This window comes from Prionailurus bengalensis, chromosome A3 (genome assembly GCF_016509475.1).
Source record: "Prionailurus bengalensis isolate Pbe53 chromosome A3, Fcat_Pben_1.1_paternal_pri, whole genome shotgun sequence".
In the NCBI taxonomy this organism is placed as follows: domain Eukaryota; kingdom Metazoa; phylum Chordata; class Mammalia; order Carnivora; family Felidae; genus Prionailurus; species Prionailurus bengalensis.
The window spans coordinates 14,906,947-14,925,894 of NC_057354.1; positions in this window are offsets into that span (position 1 = coordinate 14,906,947).

Genomic DNA, 18,948 nt, shown 5'->3' on the forward strand with positions numbered 1-18,948 from the left:
TTTTAATTACTCAAATCCCTGAATGTGAGAAAAGCAGCAAACTGTCCTTTTAACCAGAGGCTGGATGGTAGATGGATGCAGGAGAAAGCTTTCCCTCCAGGGCATAAAGGCACCGTGGAGCAGCCTTTCTCTCACCCAAGGAAGGCCCCCCAGATCTTGGAGGTGGGCTGAAGGAGGAAACACTATGTATTGACTGTATGCACCAGGTAAATCATTCAGGGGGATTCCAGAGGAGGACGGGGGCCTAGCCGGCAGGGCGCCTTGCACAGATCACCGGGCAGAGCCACGATTCCAACCCGGGCCACTCTGACCCCAGAGCCTCCTTCGGGCACCAGCCCGAAGCCCCCTTCTCTGTGTGGGGAGTCACCCGGGCCCTATGGAGAACAGGAAACAGGCTAAACGGAGTACAGAGGAATTAATGAAGGAAGCTAATCAGGGAATCCTAGAGAGGACGCCAGACAAGATCCAATTAAAATGCCAGCCTCTGTGAGTTCCCCATTTTAATTTTCCACAAATTAGCTTGAAAGGGGGGGATGGAAATGAAGATATTAGTTTTTCTTTCTTTTTTTAAAAATTTCTCTCCGTCTCTCTCTCTCTCTCTCTCTCTCCCTCCCTCTCCAAAAGGGAAAAATCCTTTGAGGATAATGTTACTTGTTTCCCTTTTAAAAAATAAAATAAAATCACTCTCAGCTGAGGGATTTGGGTTCTGACTCTACCCTCGTTGGAGGCAATTTCCGGGGCCTGCTTATTAGAGTGCGGGCCTGGTAACCCCTTTAGAATACAAAGCCCCATTTTCTGAATGAGCAAGTGCGGTGTACCTTCCGACCCTCCCAACCCCGAAGGGCAAGGGCGGCATCATTGCACCTGTTTGCATGTAACCGAGGCTCAGAGAGGTGAAGTGATTGGCCCAGGTCACAGAGTGGGGAAGTGGGAGAGCCTTGTCAGCTGCTCCCCACTGAAACCGGGCTCCTGTTCAGTCCCAGTCGCGGGTCCCACAGGGACCTGCAGGGTTGAGGATGGGGACACATGCGGGCTCCAGCCTGCCTGCTGTAACCCGCAGGGCCTGCCAGAGGTCATTAGTATTCCAGAGGCCCCATGGACTTCCTGGCCTTCACTTCAAGGTGGGGTAGGCCCCCCTCCTGGCTTCTCCGGGGTGGCAATGATTTCTGACACACGTCCACACACATACAGGAACCAGGTCTCGGTTGCCTTTCGGCACCCCACGGCGGGGACCCGGCCTATTCATCACTGTCTCCTGGCAAAGGCCGGATCCTGCCACCCGCCACCACAGTGACTGGCCCAGGCAGCCGGTGCCCTTGATCTCACGACAGTTTTTTCTGCTCCCGTGCCACTCCCCACCCCCACCCCATCTTCCTGTCTACTGGAAAGAATTCATTTTGCTAGTATGGAAATATTACAAACTTAGGCTCAATGACAAAAGCACCCCCCCCACCCCTGCCTCCTACATAGGTGACAGCTCCCTCAAGCCCCAAAGCCTACGGGCTCTCCAATGTCTGCTCCAAGTCGTGGGGCAGGATCCTGGCAGAGACAAAGCTGTCACTTTCTGGGCTGTGTGCCTTTGGATAAGTGACTTAGCCTCTCTGTGCCTCCATTCCCTCATCTGCAGAACGGTATAATAAAAATCTAGCTTAAAGGAATGTGGCGAAGGCTCCATGAGACCACAGACAGGCAAGGTCCCGGCACATAGGCCGCTCGGTAGGCATTACCTTCCTCCCTCTAAAAACTGGGAAGTGAAGGGCCCAGCTGCAATGAGGATCCCAGATGGAAAGCGGGGCAGAAGGTTAAAAGGGTGAGACAAGACTTCCCTTAATGGAATCCCAAATCCACTGAAAGGGGGGAAAAAATGAGGCATCGGGGGCAGGGTGACAGGTGAAAATATCTCTGGGGCCTCCCTGGCCTGGTGGGAAGGTCCACGGCCGACCTGAAACAGCCCAGGTCATTGCCAGCAAAGCAGCTTCCCTGTACCTGGGGGGCACGAGAACCAGAGCCAGCAGTGACCCCCAAGGCTCAGTGTGAGCTTGTCTGGGGGGACCTGGGGGGATCCCTCAGAGTCTGGTGGTACCCCAAGGCCAGGGAGTGCCCAAACTAGGGTTTGGAGTCCAGTATAGGAGATGTCTGAATCTGCGGTTGTGCCCGATCTGTGTGTGAGCCCAGGTTTGGGGGCTGTCAGTACTGGAGGGTGAGCTCTGAACTTGGGGCTGACCCTGGCTGTGATCCTCTAGCTTTGCGGGGGTCTGTGTGTCCACGTTTGGTGTCATCAGGCCTGAGCTGAGCCCAGGTCTGTCTGTCATCCCACACCTGGGAGATATCGGGATTCATGAAGCGAGCTCTGAATTGGGGTCCGCTGATAACGAACCTCAAAATCTTGGAGTATCTGCGAGCCCACGGATGTGAACCCCACGTCTGAGGGATGGGGTCTGTGAGGTGTGAGGCGTGTTCAGGAAGGGGCCAGGCATCTCAGGGCAGTAAGGTGTGAGCCTTGGGTGGGTCCCAGGCAGCAGGTGAAGACCCGTCTGGTTCCCCCATCCTTCTTTGCTTCCCTCCCCCTCTCCCAATGCGCACAATCTCCTCCTTTGGGTCTCACCCTCCACCACCCATTGGGTCCCCCTCCCTCGTCCCCACCTCTGCCTAGAACTGCAGACTCTCTAGGAGTTCTGAACCTCAAGCCTCAGGAGTCTCCACATTCCTTCCCTGGGGTGAGGAGAATCAAGGGATAGCAGCGGGGAGAGAACCCACCACCCCCTCCTCCTCCAACAGGACAAATCCTCCTAAAGCACCCTTTGGGGCCCAGGGAAGACAGATCCTGGTCCCGGGGAGCTCAGAGGCCTGCTTCCTTATCTAAGTCTCTGGAACAAGCATTTTGCATTTATTCCCCCAAATGTGTTGCCGAATTGCGTTCCAGCCCATGGCTCCCAGCCATCTGCAGAGAGAAATCCAGTTAGACCTTGTATAATAAGTTCCTGACAATCTTGCCGAGGACGCTGGGTCATAAAAGTCTCCTGGTTTTATCGCCGGTAACAGACACGGAGTGAAATTAAGTTGTCTTATCAAATTTAGATAATATATATCCCTCTAGAGTAGAAGACTCTGCATGGGGCTTTCATGGTATGAGCCCAGGAGGGGAACGGGCATCGGCGAGTGTTCCTAGGGATGTGGCATGGGGTGGGGGCCATCCCGGAGAGCCCGGCAGGACTGACCGACAGCTGGATGGCTACTGAGATCCCGGGTTTCCATGGCAGCCAGGCCTGGATGTGAGACCTGCTTCTGTCATCGCCATGATGAATGAACTTGAACAACCTACTTTATTTCGAAGGGCCTCAGCTTCTTCATCTGTAAAGTGGGTGTGACCGTAATAATGCCTGCCTCCCCGGGTGGTTGTGATATTTCAATGAGAGGCTACATCCAACAGGCTTAGCTCAGTGCATGGCTTGTCGTGAGCGCCCAACACGTGTTTTCTGTGATTTGGAAACGGGAGAAAAGAAACAAACAGTGGACACTACTATTCTCTGGCTCGTTTTCTTCCCATTTTACCGAGTGGGTTCCCGCGTCAGCCCTGTAAGACTAAGTCATCCCAACTGTCTCCCACCCCAACTTGCAGCTCCCAAAGGGGCTGGAGGCTGCCAGGGAGCCTGGCTGCCCCTTTGCTAGCAGAATGGACTCCCAGGATATTACCCGCTGCTCAAGCTGGCCTTGGGAATCTTGTCTCACTGTCCCGGGAGGGCGCTGTCACACCCCAAGCAGTATCTGCCTGATGGAATTGACCTGCCTTTCTCCCTCAGGGGGGATCCTCTCTGTGGCAACCTCACGCTTCGGCATACCTCCACTTGTGGAGAGCTCACTACCTTACCAGGAAATCATTCCATTTCCCTAGCCTGGGCTTCCAACAACCTCATCTCATCTGACTCCTAAGCTAAGGCTCATTCATTCACCACAGCCGTCTTCCAGCACAGCCTGAGTGTATATGAGCCTGTGTGTGTTCATGGATTCCTCTCTGTGTGTTCCCCACACGCAGAAAACTGGACCGGTATAACTCTACGCTCCCGAGGAACACACAATAAGACTAAAAATAATAATAATAACAATAGCTAACCTTTATCAAGGACTTACTACGTGTCAGGCTTGAGTTACATGCATTAAATCATTTAACCACTCTATTAACCCCAAGATGCTATTGCCATTATGATCTCCAATTTACAGAGAGGAAACCTAAGGCACAGAGAGGTTAGGTAACTTGGCCAAGGTCACACAGCCAGGATACGATAGAGCAGTGTGAGTCCAGAACTATTACTCTCCTTTCCCAGATATTCCTACAGATTGTTTGGAAGGAAGGAAGGAAGGAAGGAAGGAAGGAAGGAAGGAAAGGAAAGGGAAGGGAAGGGAAGGGAAGGGAAGGGAAGGGAAGGGAAGGGAAGGGAAGGGAAGGGAAAAAGGAAGGGCAGACCCGGGTGTGTGTCTCCACCTCTTTCAAGGCATCTGGGCTCCTGGAGGGCAGGAGATGGATATTATTTATCTCCCTCTCCCCCAGCACCTAACACAGTGCTCAGCAAGCATAAGATTCTCAACAAATACGTGTTAAATGACTATTTACTCATCATAGGCTTATTTTTCCCGGCCATTATCCCAGGAACCCTGGGATCAGGAACCGGATTATATTCATCTCTGCAGAGCTGCCACTAGCCCAGGCTGTGTGGATGAGGAAAAAGTAGGCACCACCCATGAACGTGTGAGTATGGCTTGCCAAGCTAATGACCCATTGTGAGAAGAAAAAGGAAAACTCCCTTCCTCTGGCATCGGGAGATCCGGGTTAACACATGGAGCCCCGCTCTCCCGCTCTCCCGCTCTCCCGCTCTCCCGGGGACGAGGCTTTGTGCAGCACACAATCCGAATGACTGTCCGTGGAAATCCTGCTCTGGTCCCCTGGGGCCCAGCCCTGAGCCCGAACGCGCAGCGGGCACCGGGTTTGTTGAACAACTACTTGCCAGTATTTGTCTCTCTTCTACCCTCTTTTGCCAGGCGCCCGTCTCAGCCCCAGGAGAAGCATTGGTGGGAGAGCCACCAGCTGGGTGTCATGCGGCCATGGTGCTGATGGGGGAGTTTGCAGACATAAGGGGGACAGACAGGGTCAAACATAATTGGTAAATATTTGTCTATCTAATCAGAGGGCCTTTTAATTAGCAATTTCATCCTTGCAACTGGTTTATTTTTTTTTTTTTTCTTTCTGCGGGAAGTCAATTAAATGTAACAGATGGAGGAGAACATGGGGGTTTCCTGGTCTCCTACCATCTGTCCCATCCCACCGCCGCCCCGCACAGCGGCTCCCACACCTCATTGGTGGCGCTGCCTGCCAGTTTCCAGAGGAGGGCGGGGCTAGGACACCGATGTGCAGAAGAAGGGTCTCAGACCACCTCTGGCCCCAGGAAGCCCTCCTCCGTGCTCCTGGTCACCCTGGCCACCCTGCACATCTAGGCTGATCCTGTCGGCACACCTGTGACCCTCAGGTCCTGAGACCCTTTGCCAGCCGGGCCTCTCCCCTTCCTGCCTGGGCGCCAGGATCGAGGATCATCTCCATCCAGGGGAGACTCTAGTTTAGTTCTACAAACTTTGATTGAGTGTCTGATGTCTGCCAGGCAACGTATCGGGCACTGGGGATATAAATCGGGCAGTCCCTGCCTTTCAGGAATTTGTAGCCCATGTTGGGAGGGGGGGAGGCATTCATTCATTCACTGACTTAGTGGTAAATATGTATTAATGTATATGCCAAGCTCTGTGTTAGACCCCCAAGAACACAGTGATGAATCCATCCCTTCCCTTACTTTTTTTCTTAAGTTTTTTTTTTTTTTTGAGGGGGGGCAGAGGGAGAGGGAGAGAGAATCTTTTTTTTTTTTTAATTTTTTTAATGTTTATCTTTGGGAGATAGAGAAACAGAGTATAAGTGGGGGAGAGGTGGGGGGGGGGGCACAGAATCAGAAGCAGGCTCCAGGCTCTGAGCTGTCAGCACAGAGCCCGATGCAGGGCTCGAACTCACGAACCGTGAGATCATGACCGGAACTGAATTCAGACGCTTAACCGACTGAGCCACCCAGGCGCCCCTCCCCTTACTTTAAATAACTCAGTCAAGCAGAGGAGACAGGCACATCAATTCATGTATTCAGTGAGTATTTATTGAGTGACTACATGAGCCAGGCACTGTTCCAGCTGTCGGGGACGTGGCAGTGAACAGCACAGAGCCTACGTCCTTTCCAGCAGGGGGAGAGACAATGAACAGATGGACGTGTAATGGCAGGGGTGGCCAGTGATTTGAAAAAACTGCCTATCACCCTGTGTAGTGTGGAATCTGAGCCCTGAAATCAGAAGCCCAGCGTCTCCAGCATGGCCTGCAAGGGCCCAGCTTTCTCTGTAGGATCATTTCTTGCCACCACCCCCCCGCCCCTTCCCAGGCTACGTTCCAGCCACGTCCACCTTCTGCTGATTCCTCCCACCTGCCATGCTCTGGCTTCAGACCTTCTCTCAGATTGTTCCTTCCGCCTGCCACCCTCTTCCCCTTAGTCTTGGCCTGGCTAACTCCTCAGCTGAAATGCCCCTCTTTGTCCCCTCTGGGTCTCTCAGGCCGTCTTACATTTCTTCCACTGCATTCCTGCGGTCACGGTGCTCCAGGCTTCCCAGATCCTCCTTCCAGCTTGGCCGTTGCCGGATACCCATCAGTCTCCCTCCCTGGTCCTGTGTGGGAACCAGCCCAGGGCCCGCACTGTGTCTGTCCCGCTCCTCTGCAATGTCTCTATCGCCAGCACCAGGCACAATGATCCCCTGATCACCTGTCCCACCAATACTGACTGGACCGAATTAAATCAGGTAGAGAAGAGGAGACATCCCGGCCAGGGGCCAAGATTTGCAAAGACAAGGCAGCTTGAAGGATTCCTAAGCATTCCAGAAATAGGGAGCAGCCGATGTAGCCGGATTAAGGAAAAGAGCAGCGGACGAAGCTGGAGTTCAGCCTTGAATGTTAAACCAAAATGTCTAGACTTTATCCTTATTAAGCCTCTAAGCCAACTTCAATCACTGTTCCGTGTTTTTGCCAGAGATCCATGTGGGTCTGTCCTACTGTTGGCTTTTTTCTTCGAGTGGTCGCTGTGTTTGTTGGTTTGTTTGTTTGTTGCTTTATTTTTTAAATAATAGTTTCGGGGCACCCGGGTGGCTCGGTCGGATGAGTGTGTGACTCTTGACTTTGGCTCAGGTCACAATCTCTTGATTTTGCACTGAGTGTGGAGCCTGCTTGAGACTCTTTCTCTCTCTCCCTCTGCCTCTGTCCCCCTCTTTCACTCTCTCTCCCTCTCTCTCTAAAAAAAAATACTTTAAAGATGTTTCTAATTAAATAATGGTTTTATTGAGCTATCGTTCACATGGCATAAAATCCACCCTTTTGAAGCATACAATTCAGTGGTTTTCGGCATATTCACAGGGTTGGGCATCCGTCGCTGCCCTCTGATTTCCGAACCTGTTCAACACCCCCCACAAGAAATCCTGTGCCCATTATCAGTTACTCCCCATCCCGTGCCCCCGCTAATCTGTTTTCTGCTTCTGTTCACCCACTCTGGATATTTCATATGAACGGAGTCATACAGGATGTGGCCTTTTCTGACTGGCTGTTTTCAAGCAGCAAACTGGTTTCACGATTCATCCACGTTGTAACATGCATCAGGGCCCCATCCCTTTTTATTGCCGACATTCACGAGCAAGTTTTTGTGCCCGTGTCTGCTTTCAGTTCCCCTGGGTATATAGCTAGGGGTGGAATTGCTGGGTCACAACGGTAACCCTGTGTTTCACTTTCTGAGGAAGAGGAAATGCCCAACGACCTCCAAAGTGGCTGCACCATTTGGCAATTTCACTGGCAACGGGCGAGCACTCCAGCTGTTCCGCACCCTTGCCTGCGCTTGTTACTGTCTGTCGTGTTCATTTCAGCCGTCCTGCAGCTAAATTCTAATGCGTGTCGAGTGGCAGCTCGTTGTGGTTTGATTTGCATTTTCCCTAATGACCGGTGGTGTTGAGCATCTTTTCATGTGCCTGTTGGCCATTTGTATGTCACCTTGGGAGAAGTGTCTATTTAAATCCTTCACTCATCTCTAGGGGTGTCTGGGTGGCTCAGTGGGTTAAGCGTCTGACTTCGGCTCAGGTCCTGATCTCACACTCGGTGAGTTCGAGCCCCACGTGGGGCTCTGTGCTGACAGCTCGCAGCCTGGAGCCTGCTTCCGCTTCTGTGTCTCCCTCTCTCTTTGGCCCTCCCCAGCTTGTGCTCTGTCTCGCTGTCTCTCAAATAAATAAACATGAAAAAAAAATTTTTTTTTAATCCTTTGCCCATTTTTAAATTGTGGTATTTGTCCCTTATGGTTAAGTTGTAAGAGTTCTTTATGTATTTTGGATACAAGTCGCTTATGAGTTGTTTTTTTTTTTTTTTCACAAAAGGAATATTTATATCACTGTCAAAAGTGGAAAAAACAGGGGACTCCTGGATGGCTCAGTCAGTCAAGCATACCACTTTTGACTTCAGCTGGGGTCATGATGCCTAGGTTCGTCAGTTTGAGCCCTGCATCGGACTCTCTGCAGTCAACTCCAAGCCTGCTTCGGATCCTCTGACTCCGTCTCTCTCTACACCTTCCCGCCTCTCTCTTTCTCTCTCTCTCTCAAAAATAAAATAAACATTAAAAATAATAAAATAAAATAGAGGCACACGTGGTCCTGTGTGGGGGTGACTGTATCGTTGGATGGTCAGGGAGGGCCTCTCTGAGGAGGTGGCCCTCAAGCGGATAGCTAGAGGGAGAGGAGGCACCAGGCATGCGAAGATCAAGGGGAAGAGAATTCTGGATGAGAGAACAAGGCGGAACTGAGTCGCATGTGACTGGAACAGAGTGGGCAAGGGGGCAATCAGACGGGATGAAGAGGGAGAGACAGACAAAAAGACCCCAGTCACGTGGGGACTTGTAAACCAGAGCAAAGAGCTTGGATTTGTTGTAAGCACAGAAAATGCCCTTTGAGACTTTTAAGCAGTGGAGTGATGTAATCTAATTAATGGGGTTTCTTTTCCAGTGTTTATTTTTTATTTTGGGAAGAGAAAGAGAGAGAGCAGGGGAGGGGCAGAGAGAGAGAAGGGGTCAGAGGAGCCGAGGTGAGCTCCGCACTGACAGCAGAGAGCCTGACGTGGGGCTCGAACTCGTGAACCGTGAGATTGTGAACCTGAGCCGAAGTTGGACGCTTCACCGACTGAGCCACCCGGGTGCCCCCTCTGATTAATGTTTTTGAAAGCCGCTCCGGTGTGGTGGATTGTTGGGGTGCAAGGCAGCAGCAGTGAGACCGGTGTGGAGGTTACGATGTGCAGTAAAGGGTGATAACGGCTCGGACCAGGGCAAGGAGCGATAAAGAGAAGCGGTATTTCAGAATATGTTTCACCAGTGACAATGACAGGTGTGGCCGACGGATTGGATGGGGCAGGCAAGCAAGAGAGGGCAGCCAAGGATGACTCCTGGGTGTTCAGCCATCTCCTCATCTCCTGCGACAGCCGGCAGGAGGGGAGGCAGAGCTGGGGGGGTACCTCAAGCCTCTAGTTTGGACTTCTCGGGAGAGACACCTGTTGACATCTAAGTGGAGACGTCAAAAGGCAGCTGGAAAATTCTGAGTCTGGAGAGACGCATCGGGGTATCACGGGTGGTGTTCACAGGACTGGATAGAGTCCCAGACAAGAAGGGGCCCCAAGCAGCTCTAGAGGGCCAGCTGCGGAGGAGGAACGGAAACGGGAGACTGGGGAGGAGCAGTCAGTGAGCAGGAGGCAACCGAGAAAGGGTGGAGTTAGAAGCCGAGAGGAGAAGGTGTTTTGAGAAGAAGGAAATGGTTGGAGAAATCTACCTTTCAAACATCGTGTTCCTGAGTTCCAAGCAGATGCAGCTGTTCGCATGGCTCTGAGTCTGAGCCTGATGTCCCCGTGGCAAGAGGTGTGAAAGACAAACCACCCCCAAACTGAGATGTCCTCCCTGGCACTGAAAGCGAACTGGGAAGTCCCCAGGGGACACCAGATCATGGTCCACCTGATGTTATCCCTCAGCTTCCCGGGGTCTCCTGCTGCACTGGGGGAACCACTTCTATGGGCAAAGGGGAGCCATGGAGGGCTGTGGATGAGGGCAGTGATGGGGTCAGATTAATGAGGGAGGAGGAGAGACTAGGCAGGAAGAGAAGGGAGGAGGGAGGAGCAGTGGCCAGGAGGGACATAGGAGGTCTGGACTAAAGCAGAGGAGACTGAGCCTAGACATCAGAGGGTCACCTGCACCCCCACACAACCCTTCAAGCCTCAGAGCATTTCCACCTTGCTTTCTGCTCACCTCAAGTCCCATGCCTCCCACCAGCAGTCTCTGACCCTCCACACCTACCCATCCATTCGCACTCTGCCCCAGACGCTACAATGCTAAAGTTTATTGAGTCCTTACTATGTGTCAGGCACTGTCCTAAGCACTTCACATGCACTACCCATTCAATCCTCACACTTCTCCATTTTACACATGAGAAAGCTGAAGCACAGAGGGGACTAGCAGGTTGCCCAACGTCACACAGTAAATGAACAGTGGGGCCGGGATTCAAACCCAGGAGCTCTGACTCAAGTCCATATTATAGCGATAGAGAAAACGGAAGCCAGTTTCCCATCCTGCAAGAAGCCCGTTGTCAGTGAGTCACCCCTTGCATACCTCCAGTGATGGGCAGTTCACCACCTCCCAGTCAGTCTGCTTTGCCGATCAGATTGATTCCTAAATCTCCCTTTTTCTATCCCTGCAATCTGTCCCCTGTAACTTCTTCTGCAGGTGATACAGCAAAAGGCTTGGGGGTGGTATGGCGGCATAAAGGTTAAAAGGAGGGCCCTGGGGGCACCTGGGCAGCTCAGTCGGTTAAGCATCTGACTTCGGCTCAGGTCATGATCTCACAATTCATGAACTCAAGCCCTGCTTCAATTAGCCCTGCTCGCTCTCTTGCTCTCTCTCTCTCCTCCCCTCTCTCTCTCTCTCTCAAAAAAAAAAAAACAACAACAAAACAAAACAAAAAAGGAGGGCCCTAAAGTCGAGTTGACCTGGATTAGTAGCTGTGCTGCCTTAAGCAAGTCCCCTCACCTCTCTGGGCACCCGTTTCTTCATTTGGGAACCTGGCTAATGATGGAACACACCTCCATGTTGTGAGCATTATGTGACGGGTGCTTAGCCTGTGGCCTGGCCCTCTGCGAGCTCTGGGCAGGTGGCAGCTCCTGGGGTGATGGTGATGTCTGCTCTGCACAGACTGTCTGTCCCCTCCTCCCCTGAGACCCCTATCCCCTGTCCTCAAGGTCCTCAGCCTCAGGCCCTGCTTAAGTTCGGCCCCTTCCCATCCCCGGGGTTCCCCCTCTGCCCAGGCTACCTAGCATGACTCAGGTGAGCCTGGCTGCACCTGCTCTCTAACCAGGTCGCCAGGAGCCCCCACCCCCTGCAGGGCCCTGCAAGCCTCCTCTCTAATTCCCCTTCCTCAATCAGCCAGCACTCTAGCGGCCTCTCCGCTGATGGCCCCTCTGTCCCCTGCCAGGCCCATGCCACCTCTAGGGCCTGGCTCACCCCACACGGCCCCCTGCATGCCCAGCCCACCAGGCTCTGTCCCTTAGTCTGTGTCTGGGCCTGCAGGCTTCTGAAGGGGCTGGAGCGTGACTGGGGCGTGTACAAACAAAGCCACCAGGAGCGTGTAGTTGTGCACGTACGTGCGCACACACACGCTAAAGAGAAATATCAACACAGAAGGGCAGGAAGCAAAGCACTTGCACGCATCCTTTTAAAAGACATCCACCCTAATGAGGAAGATACACATGGTTTTGGAGGCAAAAACACACAAATACATACCACCCAGGTGCATGCGCGCACACACTCCAGCAGGCACTCTGTCCGTTCCAGCCGATTTCAGCTCCCCCCGCCCCTCCCACCTCTTAACTCTGTGGATGGGTTAGTTAATGCCCAAGGCCCTCAGCCTGAGCCAGCACAGATAACAAGGCAAATCTCATTTCCAGAGCGAGTCTGTTTCGGGCTGTCCCCCCCCCCCCCCGCCACCTCACTCCCGTGTACCTTGGGGCGGCACTCACAACCGGCCCCCCACCAAGCTTGCAACATCAGTAGGTGCTGATGGTCTGGCTGTCTGGCCCTTCTCATCCCCCAAAGTCATCGTGCCCCTTTCTGGGAAGAGGAGGCGAAGGAGGTAAGACCGGGACAAGCTGGGGGGAGGGCTGTCCTGCCAGGTGACCCCAGCAGGGCCTCAGCCCTCATTGTTTCCCTCTGGCTAGGACTGGCCTTGCTCAGGAAGCGGATGATCGCATCCCAGCCGGCTGGCTGCGTCCACTTCCAGCCCAGTGCTCAGGGTGGATGGGGGTCCCCTGAGAGCCGGGAGCAGGAGGCAGGAAGGCACTCTGGGCTTGGCAAGTCCCTGTGTGCCCTTCAGCACTGGGCCCATCCCCTGATTCACTGGGCCTGAAGCCCAGAGGTCATGCGAGGTGTTGGGGGTGGGGGGGATGGGGCGGGGAACCAGATACTGCTGGCCAAAAGGGAGGGAAATGGGGCACCAGAGCTCTTGGGACCCGCTGCCCCAACCCTTGCCCTGTGCCAAGACTGACTTTCAGGTGAAACACACCAGTCCTGCTGTAGAAGGTGTTAAAGTACTGAGCTACTTCCAACATGTTGGCCAAGAGGTGCTGCCTCAAGCTCTCCAAGTGGCCCCACGCGCTGGTCCCTTCCCTGGCTCTCTCCTCCTTCCCAGATATGAAAGAGTCAACACTTGGCTCAGCAGGGAGCCTCCAAGGACTGGGCCCCTCCCAAGACCCTTTGATTGAGCATCAGGTGGGTAACGAAAGGTGTGGAGCGTTACCCAGGACCACTGTCCTACCCTAACTCTGTTACCCCCACCCCCTTACCCTGGACCCAATCCTTCCCCTCTCCTCCCCTGGTCTAGCTCTCCAGTTCAGTTGGTCCTGCCCCTTTCTCTGACTCTGGGAGTCTGGAAGTGTGGGTGACTTGGGACCCAATCACAAATCTGAGGGCCCCGCATCCAGCCCCATATCCTATCATGCAGGGGGGGGGGGGGCGGGGTTGAAGGAAGCGTTGGAGGCATAAATGGAACACAGCCCCCTCCCCCAGTCAAAGATTTCAAAGGGAGGAAAGTCAGCAGAGTCCTCTCTCTGGGTCTCAGCCAAGGGGGAGTGGCTGCCAATGGCCCCCCACCGGCGCCTCAGCTTCCTCTGCCACTCACACTCTTTGCCGCCCCCGCCCCCATCAGTACCTCCATCATCTATACAGATTTATTTCACGATAATTTCATTTCGTCCCTGGCTCCAGAAAGATGAATTGCCCGGCGAGGTGATTGGGGAATCTGTGTTGGGCTCATAAATTTGCTGCCCCTCTATGAAGCTCCCATGAAGTGTCCCGCACTTGGGGAGGGCGGATGGAGAGGGGTTAGTGTGACCACCGTCCATCTCTCTCCCTGCCACCTAGGGGTGAGGGGTGGCAGGAAAGCACGGGAAAGGGGGAATGCCCCCGTCTTAGAACCAGTAGGGCTCTCTCTCTCCACCTTTGTGACAAACAAGGCTATTTGTCACTTGGCTGGCAAGATGACCGGCCTCTCTCCACCCCTCACCAGCCCCCGCCACCAGGGGAGGCCTTCTCCCACTGAGCACTGGAGCTGACGGAGGGAAGCGGATCCAGAAGCAGGAGCGGCTGCCCCCTCCTCCCTCCTCTCACTGGTCGGCAGGAGGCACTGTGCTAGGACGGAGTGGGAAGCTTATTGACAGCTAGCCCCTTTCAGAAGGGAGAACACACACACACGCGCGCGCGCACACACACACACACACACACACATCTAACAAGCACGCACACACACGCAGAATAGTAGCACGCCCACACTGACACCTGCTAGAAAGATTACAAACGCAATAGCAAAATCGCAGCAGCGTGGAAGAAAGGAGCATGGGATTTGGAATCCAGGAGAGCCAGAAATTGGATACTGGGTGTCCTGTGTTCCCTTGGACCGCTAACTCAACCTTTCTGAGCCTCACCTTGATCCTCTGTAAGGATAAGTAATATTCCCTCAAAGGGTTGTCGTCAGGATCAAATGACATGATATGTGAGGGGTGCCTGGCATATAAATGGTAGGCAGAATCACGATTCCGGTGCCCGCGTGCACACACACGCACACGCACATGTGCACGCACACTCGCCTCTTTCTGCACCTCTCCATAGCCTGATTCGCCCCTCTTTCCGTTGCTGCACAGTCCCTAACTGATCTCTCCTTTCTGATCTCAAGGAACAGCCCAGAATGGTGCAGCTCAGATTCCCCTGGGAGTCTGTTCCTTCGCCTTCCTCTCCAACCCAAGCCACCTTTATCAGCCCAAGCCACACAGTCCTTCCTGCCCCCATCCTTCCTGCTCCTGGGGGTCAGGGAACTGGTGACAGGTATGGCTAGGGCTTGGGGGTCACATGGGACCAACAGGATGAGAGGACAGACGTGAATAAAGGAAAGGAAGCCACAAAGGGCACAAATTCACAAAAATTCAAAACTGCCGAGCAGAGACTCTGGTAGTGAACTAAGGTCAGAGCCAGTGGTCTTCAGTTCCCGGTCAAGTGTTAGAATCACCAGGAAGCTCTGAAAAAAATACCGATCCCTAAACTACCAGCATCACGCCCCCAGCCCACAGACACTTTATGTAATTGGTCAGGGATGAGGCCTGGGTCATTCTAGGGGTCAGGACCTGGGGCTTCGTAGCTGGGTGGGGACTGAGCCCCGGCTCTGTCCCCACGCTGGCTCTGAGCCAGGACGAACCCCTCCCCTCTCTGACCCTGTTTTCCTCACTGGAGAGGAGGAGGCTGCTGACCCACCTGCTGCGGAGAGAATGGTGGGTTTCAGGCTCCAGCACAGGGTCTGGCCCTGGTGGCGCTGGGGAGGAGAGGGGACCTTCCTGAGACCCAGCCAGTCCCCTCAGCTCTGGGCGGGGACTGAGATGTCTTGCCACCCTACCACCCACCCCCAGCCCAGCATGTCCCCCGCAGGCCCCACCTGCTGTGCCCTCCTGCCTCTCTCCTTATAACGAATTAGCTCCCTGCCTGCCTCCCTCCTTATTACGAATTAGCCTCCCTGCCTGCCTCCAGCCCCAACATTTCATCCCCAGCCCGCCTCCTCACGTTAACCCTTCCCTGGGGTCCAGGGTGACCAGGCCTGTGGTTATATTCACACAAGGTTTGCCCTCAGCTTCCCGGGGGGGGGGGGGGGACAGGAGAGGCGCTCTGTCCCTGATTGTATCCTGTCGCTCCTGCCTAATTAGTATTCCGCAGAGAGCTGGCTCCACAGGCCTCGGGATTTGTTTGCCGGCCGGCCAGTTCCCTGTCTCCCCAGTTCAGAGTGAGTAATTCTGTCCCTCCCAGGCCCATTTAAGGGAGTGAATAATTAGTTACATTCAATTAGGCCTCTCCACTGCCACTGTGGCTCCTGCCTGCCTCACTTGGGGGGACAGGCGCACTAATGAGCCAGCGCCTGTCTGACACGGGGGAGCGGGCATTAAACACCGACGATTCCCTCCACCCCTCCACCCCTCCACCCCTCCACCGGGTGAGGGCTTGGAGGGAATGGGGGGCAGGAGAGGAGAAAGGAGGGTGGGACCCTGGAGGTGAAGATGGGAGAGGAGGTGGGGCAGAATGAGGAGAGGCAAAGGGGGGAAGCAGGTAGGGACTCCAGAGGAAAAGGAAAGAGAGAAGCCGCGTAAAAGTCCCTCTACATGGCATCCTTAGGTGAATCAGGCTCAGCCCTACACGGAATCCTATGCAGCACTTAAAAAGCATGTTGCCGATCTATTATTTATCGGCATGGAGAGACGCCCACTGTATCCCTCTAGGCAAAGATGGCTGCATACAACATAGTGTACGTAATAATAGCCCAGGTTAAAAAAAATAGTTTTGGCACAGAAAACAAGTCTGGAAGGACCTGTAACTTGTGGTTGGTGGGGGTGGTGGGAAGGCTTACAGGTGGTCTTATTTTCATGTTTATTGCTTAGATGGGGGCGGTGCATTGCACAGGTATGATTTTCATAATTAGCCAAAATAACACTTGTTCGAAAGAGAACAGGGGGAGATGGAATTGCCGGGGGAAGGAAGGAGGTGGGTGGGTAGGGAGCAGGCAGACCGCGGGGAGGGGGGTAGAGGGACGGGCAGGGACTGCGGGTGGGGTGGGCAGAGCCCTGGAGGGAGGCAGAGGCTGGGAACTAGCTGGGCGCCTAAGCCCAGCGGGATGTGCCAGTCTGCAGGGAGAGAGGCAGAGAGCCCCAGGGATAGAAAGGGGGGTAGGAATGGACGAGCGGTTCCCCTCCTACTGGCCCCATCTGTCTGGGCAGAATCTGCCCAGTGACCCTGCTGAGCCCCTCCCAGAGCCCTTGTCCCTTAACGGTGCTACACCTGCTGTAGGCAGGTGCTGTAGGCTGTAGGCTCGAGGAGCCTCCCCAAGTTGTCCCCAACCCCAGCCCCCAGACTCCAGGACCACAGCACGTGGGGTTTTTTTTCTTTCTTTCTTTCTTTGTTTTTTTTACAAATTAAAACTGTATCTCCCCACCCCTGCAGGTGGCTTTGTAATTTTCTGTGTCAGAATCACTCTGGGGGAGAGAAATCCTTCGGGGCAGAGTCTTTAATAACTTCTGCTGCCCAAGGAATCCACCACAGGACCTGAAGGCTGAAGGGGAGGGTATGTGCGTGCCTGCTAGGGAGGAGGGGGGCTGGAGGGGGGGCGGGGAGGGGGTTGCTGGCAGGGGACAGGACGGGGGTGTATTACAGAATTAAAAGGACACATACACCCGGCTCAGCCCCAGTCCCAAGGCAATTGCCTCGGTCCCAGAGCTTCCATCCTTTATTCACCCGGTGGAGCCTGAGCCCCCAGGAGCCTCTCCAGCCTCCCAGCTGGGATGCAGAGGAAGAGACAAGCTGCATATGACACTTGGCCTAACTCGGTTCTGGGCCTTCCCAGGGCCTCAGTTTCCACATATATGAAACAAAGGGATTGGACACAATGTCATTCCCAGTCTCTCTTAAATTCCAATCCTCTGTGACATGCTTTCTTGGGTTCTCACTGACTTTTCCAGTTCTTGGAATTGGTAGGATTTCAGCATTGGGAGAATCCACACGGAAATCTGGATTCTCGGTGATAATCTGGATTCTCAGGAACTCCCGTTCCTGCAGGGCAGCGTTGGAGAGGACTGATGGACGCTGCCCCCCCCCCCGATAGATAGAGCCTCCCCACTCACTCGGCTATAGTCTCTGCCGTCCTGATCCCGACCTGGCCTGCCTCACTCTGTAGCTCCTGTGCAGGAGCAAAAACCAGAGGCTTTGGGTCAGCCTCATTAGGTCCAAATCCCAGCTCTAACCCTCCAGACCTTAGCACATCATTTAGCCTCTGAGCCTCATCTGTAAAATGGGTTATGAGACTGCGCGTTACGTAGGGTCGCCCTACACACTAAGACAATACATAGAAAGTTCTTAGCATTGTGCCTTAGTACGTAGTGAGCACTCGATCCTTGCACGCTCTTAGGGTCACTGTGCACAACCCTAGCTAAGGATGAGGCCACAGTGAGAATGCAGTCGATGCTTGTCAAATCGGGGAAGCAGTGGAGAGGGAGGCCTCCGCTGGGGAACGGATGAAGTTTCAGAATACAGGTTGCAGGAGGCTCAGGCCTTTGGGGCCCCAGAGAGGAAAGGCCTCTTCTCCAAAGGGAGGGTGGGATGCAGCTTGAAAGTCCACGAAAAGCGGCCGCCGGGGTCTTCGCACGTTACTTTGGCGCCACCTTCTGGCTGATACATGCCTCACACCCACCCTCCTCCAAGCGCAGGCCAGAGCCGCTCCTACAGCGGGTTGACCTTCTTCACGTATTTTTAGATTTGGCGGGGCCCTTAGAACTCCTAGGGCACCAGCCCTTCATCACACATCGGGAGGGAAAATTTCCAGAACCAGAGCGTAACTTTCCCAAGGTCACACAGAAAGTTTCTGGCTGAGCTCCATTGAGAACCCAGAACTCGCTACACTTGCCAAGAACCCCTTCCCTTTATCAGGGACTCTAAGATACACAAAATTGTGCCTTCCCACGTATGCATTCTGCTGGTTCTTAGGGGGAACCTCTCCCAGAAACAGACTCTGTGGCAAGGAAGGAATGCAGGTAGTTTATTCTGGGGTCGAACTCAAGAAGCACCAGTGGGGGAGTGGGGAAGTGAGACGGGGGGAAGGGGGGGGGAGCCAATGGCAGAGGGGCACGGGGGCTCGAGGCCTTCAGATTTGTCCCTCCCAAGGGCGAGGAGGCTGGGGCATCTACTCTCCACCTTTCATTCCTATTCAGTGGAGAGTATTCTGGGTCATCAACTCCCCTGGGTAGATCTGACCACCGCACACCTGCACCCAATACCGGGGGGAGCCCCAAGGCAATCGATCTCCAGTGTTTGTAATAGGAAACTCATGGCTCATCTGGACATAGCAATGTAGGAATGCCGAGGGAGGGGCGGTACTTCTCAAAGTGTGGTCCCTGGACCAGCAGCATTAGCGTCACCTAGGGATCTTGCTAGAAATGAACATTCCCGAGCTCCATCCAGACTTACCCCAACACTGGCCATGGGGGCCCAGCAATCTTTTAGCAAGTCAGGTTTTGATCAGGTGGTCTGACACATGTTCAAGATTGAAAACCTCTGACCCAGGAGAAAACAAAGAAGACTCAATACCATCTACTATGGGTATTATCCCCATTTGCCAGATAAGGAAACTGAGCTGGTCCGAGATGAAAATGACGTACCCAAGGTCACACAGACAGCAGGTGACAGAGGAGGGTCTCTTGCCTCTTACCACCATACTGCCACGCGCAGAAGTGAGTGACACTAGTCT